The sequence below is a fragment of the Camelus ferus genome, chromosome 27 (assembly GCF_009834535.1).
Source record: "Camelus ferus isolate YT-003-E chromosome 27, BCGSAC_Cfer_1.0, whole genome shotgun sequence".
NCBI lineage: Eukaryota > Metazoa > Chordata > Mammalia > Artiodactyla > Camelidae > Camelus > Camelus ferus.
The window spans coordinates 2,939,698-2,949,157 of NC_045722.1; positions in this window are offsets into that span (position 1 = coordinate 2,939,698).

Below are 9,460 nucleotides of genomic sequence, written 5' to 3' on the forward strand. Positions count from 1 at the left end.
TACCGACTCCAAGAATCTTTGGTTTGTAACATCTCAGGGTCATTTAATTCTGAACTTTAACTCTTTTGCTCCCCCGGTAGCTGTGGTGTGCTGGAAAGCACTCTGGCCCTTTAATCAGACAACCTGGCTTCAAATCCTGATTTCAGCACTTTGACTGTGTAGCCTTAAGCCAAGACGTTCACTTTCTGAGTCTTAGTTCTCTCATCTCTAATGTGGGGTTTAATACCTGTTTAATGGGGCTCTTGTGGTGAGGATGAAATGAGATGGTATGTCAAACTGTATGAATTTGCAAGTATTTGACTGTGTCTTACAAAACAAATTTCAAATGGTTCAACCTAACACATATAAAGAGAAAGAAGGGCAGAGTACTTGGGTCCAGGCGGTAGTCCATAATGGGAAGCAGTAACTGAGGTTATAGTTGTTTTGACCTCTGACATGGCCTGACCTCCCTTCGTCCTTATCAGAATTGCATGTCCCAGCATGCCTCTCTTTTCCATCAGCACTAATGGGGAAAGGCTCCTCTTATATCCACTTACCTCCCTCGTTCCCTCTTTTTAGCCAGACACAGCACACAGGGAGGCTTCGGCCCGAGTGATATAAACACCTGACGTCTCTGTCCCTCCAGAGCCAGCATCACTCAGAATTTTCCCAGTGATGTTTTTCACATTTGGATATTCTCAGCATCTCCCTTCTCACTCCCTCTCCTTTTTGATGTTCCTACTCCTCTTACCTGGCCTCTCATCCTGGGTCACAACACTGTCGTAGTATTAGTTACACCCATGGCATAATAACTGAAAAAAAAAAGTGAGGGATATAAAATAACAGGACTGAGAATGTAGACGTTCAGAGTAGTTGGGGAAGGAGTTGGCTTTGCTCCCTAAAACAACTCACCAGCAAGGGCCCCATAGCAGCTTTGGAGAGCCAACCATGCCTGGGAGGGTTTGAACAGAAGCACTTTGGGTAAGCTTGGGAGGTCTGTCCCCATGAGTGAAATATCAAAATCCAGTATTCCATAACCTTCCATCATTTCCCCTCCTCACCCCCTCCCATCTCATACCACCAGCTCTTCTGCTTACTGTGAATCACGTGAGTCTCAGCTGCCTCACAGCTGACTAGTATTTCCCTGGCTTCACTTCCTTTTCCATGCAGTCTAGATCCTATGGTTGTTACTTGAACCACATTTTCGCTAATATACTTGTCCTTAATATGACAACCCCTGATCATTCCAGCCATCTATCTTCCCTATTCTCCTGTTCTATGCCAGGATAAAGGAAATCACCCAATCCTGCAGAACTGAGTTTGGGAGCGGGTACTGTTTTATGTTGATCCAGCCCATAAGCCCTATTCTTTGGGAATTATGTTTTCCACACTCACTCTCCAAATCTGTGAGCCCCAGAGCCATGTTTGTCTTCTGTGACCCCTGGTGCCCGGGCTGCAGTTTATTGAGCTATGAGTGGATTCTTAATCCAAGCTGAGCTAAGCAAATGTTCTCTCCCAGGAATATTGGATTAGGGGTGAGAGATTATGATTCTAACTGTACTGGTTTCTTGAGCAAAAGAGATACAAGCTCTCAGCAGCAATGGTGCACCCACCTCCCAGCTACTATGAGAAATGAGAAATGGAGAAAGATTATCCGTGGAGAGAGAATGAAGCCTGGAAATGCAGAGACCAGAAATGCTGGCTGCTCTCTGGTTCCTGAAAGCCCCTCAGGCTCTTTGTGAGGTCCTCTACCCTTGGAATCTATGAGTCACCTTTATCTAGAATAAACTGTGTAAGCTAGTCTACCTCAGACCCAACACAGAGCTACTGCAAAGTCACAGTCTCCTCAGCTGGGCCCTGAGTGTGCCCAGCAGTGTGCCCAGCAGTGTGCCCAGCAACGTACCCAGCAGTCCTTCCACACCTCAGCTTCCGCCACCATCCCCAGTCCTGCTTCACAGAGGAAATGAAGGCAGTGGGGAGGAAACTGCCTTCATCTTCAGCCTCCTGCAGAAAATTTGAATCTCTCCCACCCCTTCTTTCTCAGAGGTGGAGAGGTCTCCCATCAAATACAAGTGTAATCCTTTCCATGCGATCTGTATTTCACATCCTTTTTCTCTTCCTGAACTTCGTTCCTTTACTTAAATTTCTCTTCCGTGGATATTCAGCTTTTTCCTCTCTCCTACTCCTTGATCTCAACATATAAACATGATCAACTAGCCCAACCTAAAAAAAAAAATTTTTAATGTCATGCACTAGTGACTATTACACATTTTTTTCTTGCCTTCAACCAAGCTTCTGGGGAGTAGTTTACATTCTCCATCTCTATTCCTCACCTCCCATGTGCTCCTTAAATCCAGTGTCATCTGACCTTTCCCCAGAATCTCTACTCAAAATCCACCAAAGTTACAGATGACTTCCGAGCTGCCAAATCCATTGGAAAATTTCAGGGTCAACCAATTTGACCATTGATGTCAGTTGGCATAATTGAGTATCTGTCCCCACATCCCTTTTCTCTGTTGGCTCCTGTGGGCTACGCTCTTCCACTTTCTCCCTATACCTCACATGGCTCCTTCACAGCTTCCTTAAGATTCCTTTTCTGTCATCTACCATTTAAATAAAAATGTCGGTCCACACGTATTTCTCATCTCATTACTCTTCCCAGTGACCTCAGTAGCACCCCTCTGAAACAGACCTTGGTAATTTGGGGGCTCCCAGAAACTGATTACCCTTCCTGTGTCTCAAGTCTTAGAGGTTAGCAGAGCCCAGCTTCTATGACAGACGTTGAAAGGTTGGGTCTTTGCTTTCCCAGCTCTTTGGCAGCTAAGACATGTGACCTAGGCTTGGCCAAGTAGCCTCTGAAGGTGGTGATTCTGGAGTGGAGATTCAGAGAAATGATAGAACAAGGGAGAATTCATCCTGGTGGCAGTGGCCACAGTAGGGTCAGCTCTGCCCTGTGCTTGGGGGCTGTAGTGGTCAGGGTCCTGGTGGTGGGGCATCCAGCCTCCAGTGATGATGACATTGACAGTATTCTCACTGGGCTGGTCCAGCATCTTACTTTGGCTTTTGCTCTGGTGGACTGGTCTCCCGTTGTTCCTGGTTATTTCCCAGGCTTGCGTGTCCTGCTGGCAATCCCGTGACCTGCCCAATGCCCTCTCAAGAAATGGCTTTTGTCTAAATCTTCCTGTGTGACACACTGACTGCAGGTGACTGGGACTCCCGAGTATATGTGCCCATCCTTTACTTCTTGCATTTCAAGTTGCCTTTTAGACAACTCCACTTATCTCACAGGCAGACTCATCTTCCTCTCCATCTGCATTTCTTTCATGTTCCCACCTTAGTAAATAGCACCTGTGACTTGTTTCGTCAGAACCCTGAGCGGGAAACTTCTGTGACTTCTCCCCTCTCATTTAAACAGAAGCACTTTTCCCTTATAAACGTCTTACAATTTACCTCTTAATACATCTTAAGTCAATCCGTCCTTTATATTCCTCCTCTTCCTCACCAGAACCATCGCACTGCCTCCTAACTAGACCTGCGACCCCAGTAAATACTCCTCTGAGCTAGTCTCCACTTAGCTGCCTCGAGGAATCTTTCCAAAACCCAAATCTGATCACATCATTCCTCTATTAAAGTTCTTCAGTGGCTCCCTTCTGCCTCCAGTGTACCCTTTCTGAGGCTCTGGCTCCTACTTGACTCTCGTCACTCCCTTGCCTGCATCCTGCAATCCAGCCAGGTCAAAGCACACATTTTTATAGACCATGCAGGACATGTCTTTACATTCTGTAAGTGCTCAGTGGGGCTGACAGTCACGGTGCCAACTCTGCTCCCTCCCCTGTTCCACCCTGCAGAGATGGGCACCTGACCACTCTGGCCAGGCAGGGGACCCCATCCCCCTGACCAAAGTGATTAGCTCAAGTAAGTGTTTGTGACCTAAGTAGAGCCAATCATAATCTTCCCCTCAAAGCTCTCTTGCCCTTGACACCGTAGTGCTAGGAGCACAAGAGTTTGAAGCCACCAAGACCCAGCTCCCTCCCACATGGAGAAAGTGTGTCTATGGCAGGAAAGAGACTGCGACGAGGCACAAAGAGAAGTAGAGCCCTGAGAGCTGGAGTGAGAGAAATCTGCTGACATCTGTTTGAGCCCTCGAATTCAGCCCTGCCTGAAGCCTATAATCCCAGTAGACTTCTTATTCCCAACTTGCTTAATCCAGTTTGTGTTGGTTCCTATCACCTGTAATTAAAGCAGCCCTAATACAGAAATGGAGTGGCATGTGCAGTCAGCAGACTTGAGAATGTGGAACTGGTGGAGCTGAAGTGACGTGGAAGCAGTGTGGGGACCCTATGATCCTTGAATGGGAAGTTAGAAATCGCTGTTTTGTTGTATCAAGTCAGCTGACTAAATGATCTTCTCTTTTATCTGGAGATGTGGGTCATGCATCCGTCCTACATGGAGATTTCAGGGCCACACTGGAAAAAAATTTCTGGATGTTGGAGTATGCTAGCCTCTCACAAGATTTCCAGTAAGGTCTGCAATTCAAGCTGGATTCCTCGCTGGCAGAACCAGACCATGTGCAGCTTTGTTTAGAGTTGACTTTTTCCTTTTTAGCCTGTAGCCAGCCAGCTAGACTGCCAAGGGTCAGATAGTCATGCGTTTTATAGATTATAGAAGCCAGATGCTCTTCCCCTAGCTACAGTGAGTGAGGACAAAAGCACAGAGGTGGGGCATCCAGCAGGAGAGACTGGAGCTTAGGGCCTGGGCAGTTCAGGAAAAAAGCCCTATTCTCCAAGCTACACCTGAATGCATTTTTTTCTCCCAAATTAAAAGATAGTTATTTTATTTAAAGTTCAGACAGTCCTGGGGTTCTACTGCCTGGGGACCTTGGCTGTGAATCCTGTGGGAGAGAATGAGATGTATCAGTCACAAACACCATGCACTTTTCTGGAGTCCCTAAACCACCTCCTCCCTTCTGTCTCTTGGTTGGCACCCCCACCTATGCCAAGTAGCCCCTCCACTTCCACATCTGTGGTAGAAATGCCGCAGGTCTGACTTCCCAAGCATCCACCCAAGGGGCAAGTGATGCAACTCAGAAGAGCAGTGGGTTAGCCCTCTGTGGGGTGCCCCTTGGCCCATGGAAGACAGGAGCTAAGCGGGGAACAGGTGGAAAAATTCCCTCTCAATTCTCCTCTTGGTAAACTGTTCCAAGGTTCAAGGTTGCAAGTTTCTCCTTGCAAACACCACGTGCTTTAGCAGACGGTCCTGTCAAGTCGCCCACTCTCCCCTCACGGCTCATGCGAGAACAGTAGCCAACACAGCAATGCATTGTCTTGCATCCTTCACCTCTTTCCTTGCCACATCTCCTCTCCCCTCCCATCATCTTGGACTTCCATCTCCCCAGGCAGTGTGAACACTTTCCTCCCTGCCTCAGAGTCTGCTTTCTGGAGCCCTTGGGTTAAGATGTGGAGCTGTAATCAAAGCCCCTGTCCCAACACTGAGCCCCAGCAGTGGGTAGCAGGGAGGTGCTGAGGATACAACTGATTTTTCCTGCTCACAGGCAGGGAATCCAGCTTAGACTGCTGGATCCTTATCAGGGGCCCAGGGCCAAGGCTGCTGCATCAGGCCAGTTCAAGGCCTACTCCTAGGAGAAGCTGAGGCTAATTTCCCAGGCTCTTTTCGTGGTTCCCTGCATTGTCTCCTGGGCACCTGAGACTTACCTTGGGAAGAGTGGAACCCAGGCTTGCAGCTTGCTCTGCCTAATGGGTCTCTGTGCTCTGAGGCCACTAGAGGGCAGGAGGCTGGGGCCTGGAAGTTCAAAGTCCCCTCTACAGATGGCCAAAGGCTCTGACCATCCCAGGCTGCTGTACTGTGATGGCAGTGTCTGAAGCTGGGGCTGGGGAGAAAATGGGGCTCTCCACCCGTTCTGAGTTTGCACTTGGCACAGACTTGGTCACCTCTTTGTGGACCCCACGTGGCTCTGGCTAGAAGGGCAGCTGCCGAGTCTGCATTGGCTGTGAGCTCCCTGAGCCCATGAGTTTGCTTCCTTCATTGGTTCTCCCAAAGAACAAAGGACTGTGTGACATGCTTGTACAAATACACTGGCTGAGGGGAGTCCCGGAGGCCCAGAACAGCCTCTGAATCCCTGCTGTTTGGCTGTGTCACAGAGCACGCAGATGCAGTCAGGACAGTGGATGCCCAAAGATTTCAACCAAAGCTGGAAAAGATGAAGAGAGATTCCATGCTCTCCTTGATCTTAGCACCCTCTTCTGGAGGGTACTGCATGCCTGTTCTGTTCCACTGAGGCAGAGGTGAGACCCCAGGTCAGGTCAGAGCACACAGCAGATCCAGAGATGCTTCTGAGGTCAAAGGTCGTCAGTCCCATCTCAGACCAGAGGTCTCTTCTCTACATCCAAGACACCCAGGTTATAGCCAGAGAGAGAGAGAAATTCCCAGGGCCCTGTTAAAGGCTAAATACTCTGCCCACAGGCCCCAAGTTCTCAGAAGGCCCCTCAGTCAATGTCCACTGACAGAATCTCCTTGGGAGTGCTTTGGTGATGTGGTCTCAGTATAATAATGGACTGTGGCCAGAGGGCGAGGAGTGGAGCGAGCTGCAGGTTGGCCAGAATGCGGTCTGGGGTGGTTGCCTCACTGCTGTCCTAAGCATCGCTTTGGGATGAGGCCTGGGCGCCAATACGGCTTGGGGATTTTGACTATCTGGTCAGGGTCCCTGGAGCATGAGCCAGCCACAGTAATTTATCTCTGGGGGCACTGAGCAGATTAGGGGTGATCTATTACCATAGACAGGGCATTGCGGAAGCCCAGAAGCTGGGGGTGGGGGATGGGCCAAATGTGACCCGTTGCTAAGAGACAGAAACCACAAGGACCAGAAACCCAGACTCAAGGACCAGGACTTGGCAAATTCTTGATTTGGGTTGCTCGTTCACAGAGAGCCCAGGAGTCAAACCAGTCGGTTTGGAAGGAACTCAGCTGGCAGTTAGGGATGTGGGAAGGCATAATCTCTAAGGCAATCTTTAGTCCCAAAGCCAAGTCCAAAGGGAAGAGGGATGCTTCAGTTCCAGAAAGGGTATCTTCTCAGGGATTTCCATAAAGGACAAGGGATAAAAGAGACTTTTCCCAGTGAAGAGGACCAAGAGCAATCAGTTTTGTTGACCAAGAATCTTGCTCCGCTGCCCAGAAGGATGTGCTATAGATTAGTGACCACTGTTTTTCTCTTCTCCCCAGTTCCAAAAGGAAGGTGGGGTTTTTTCTTTCTTTGTTAAAAATGGTTATTCTGCTTCCCTCCAGTATTTCACATTGGTTATGTAGGGGTAGCTAAATTTCTCTTTAAGCCATAGATTGCAAAATAATCACAAGAAGTTATATGCAGATCTGACCAAGAATTGCACATCACAAAGGGACCCTGGACTGAGGGCTCAATAAAGCAACTGGACACGATTCTATTTTGTTTCCCACTGAGAAGTATGTTTTTTTTTCTGTTGGGCCTAGGATTATTGCATTGTTAGGCAGGTACATTTAAATAATTATATGTTTGTTAAGAAAAGTATAGGTGGATACTGAGCAAGAAAGGGGTAGAATATAGTGGGTGCAAACGGCTTATCCGCCCAGCATCCTTTCCCTTGGAGACCATTGCTGCCCCCCAAGCCCTGGTGGGGTCAGTTAGGGTGGCCTACTCTTCCATCCTAGAGGTGGGCACGTGTCCATTCTGGCCAGAGTCCTCCCAAGGTCTCCCGAGCTGAAGCTAGTGAGGCCGCCATGTAGAAGGAAGCAGGGCCAAGAGATGAAAACATCATCGTTTGAACCCCTGCATCCACCTGTACCTAAAGGCAGATTCATCCTTTGATTCATCAGTTATGTAAGCAACTAATTTCCTATTGGCTTAAACATGTTTGAATTCGGTTTTTGATAGTTGCAACTGAAAGGATTTGGACTAATACATATACACACAACAGAGACACAAACACCACTGTTTAAAATCATTAGACATTATATGAGTCTTCCATGACCTTATAGGGCTTGGCAAGCTTTTTATCTAAAGGACCAGATAAATCTTTTAGGCTGTGTGGGCCACATCTGGTCTTTGTCTCATGTTTTTCGTTTTGTTTTTTGTTTTGTTTTTACAGCCCTTTAAAAATGTAAAAAACATCCTTGGTAGGCCGTACAACACCAGGCTGCAGGCCAGATTTGCCAATAGGCCATAGTTTGCCTCCCCTATGTAGACCCTGCTGAACTCTGCATCATTTGTACACAGTCTGCCAGTCCCTAACTCTGAAACAAAATACTTTTAAATGCCATTTTGGTTTGTGTTTTGACATGAGTTTGTAATGAGTTAGGGTTCAGGGTAGAGTTAGGAATGGGTGCCCACTCTCTGCCACATAATGGGCACTGAATAGATGGTAATCACAATTATTTCTTGATAGTAGAGAGAACTGCTGAGAATGATGCAGCTGTCCAAATGGCTTTGTCCAGATGTGGCAGTTCATTCTTGAAGACCCTTCCTCCTTCAGTAAAACTTCCTCTGACCTGCCTTACCAGTCAAGTCTGAATTAGGTACTTTTCTTGCCACCGCAGACCCCATGTGGCCCTCCATTAAAACTACATTTGGTCTGTTTTCCCCCTGACTCTGAGTGCTTGGAGCATGCCTGAGCCCCAGCTCCTAGCACGGAGCTTAGCACCTGGCACGGAGAGGTGCCTGTGCCTCCACGTGAACGTCTGTTTGAATGTGCAGGTGTTGCATTCTCGCCATCTGTGTCCAAGGTGACCGCCCCACCTGTTGATACTGTGCTGGTGTACGGATGCCCTTGGCACTGGTTCCTCTCTCAGCTGGAAATTGTTTGTTGATCTGTACCACATGTGACCTGATAATGTTATTTTTTATCCCCTTCCCTCCAAAAATGAGTCAAAGACAGAGGAACAGGTAGGAACAGTTTTGTTAGAAACTCTTATGAAGGAGGAATCCTCCGACCCCACCCCCACCCCCTTTATTGTCTGATGTGATCTCAGATCAGAGGCCTCCAGCCTCAGCGACATGTGGGGACCAGAATGCCCACCACGTAGCTGGGGCCCCAGACTAGTTTGATCCAGGTCTATGGGGTGGAGGGGAAAGTACCCTCCTGGGGAAAGTATGTGCGAGGCCCTGTGGGCCCGGGAAAGGCTGACCAAGGCAAGGTGAGTCATGGTGTTCTAAGCTGGATCTTTTGCCCATCTCACAGAAGCAGGCAGGAAGCACCACCATTGATCAGCTTTATATGGCACCCACTGTATACAACAGACAGACAAAGACAGACAGACAGAGCACACACCACTTCTAAGCTGAACACGCTTACCACCTAGAAGCACCTTGGATAAGCACATGTGAGACACTCTTGCATAGGAAAGATGTCGTTTTTAAAGGAATGAAGAAGTATTTTGGCAAAAGATCTACTTCCCTCCCAGGTCCTGGGTAAAGAGGGACCTCTAAATTCTGAAG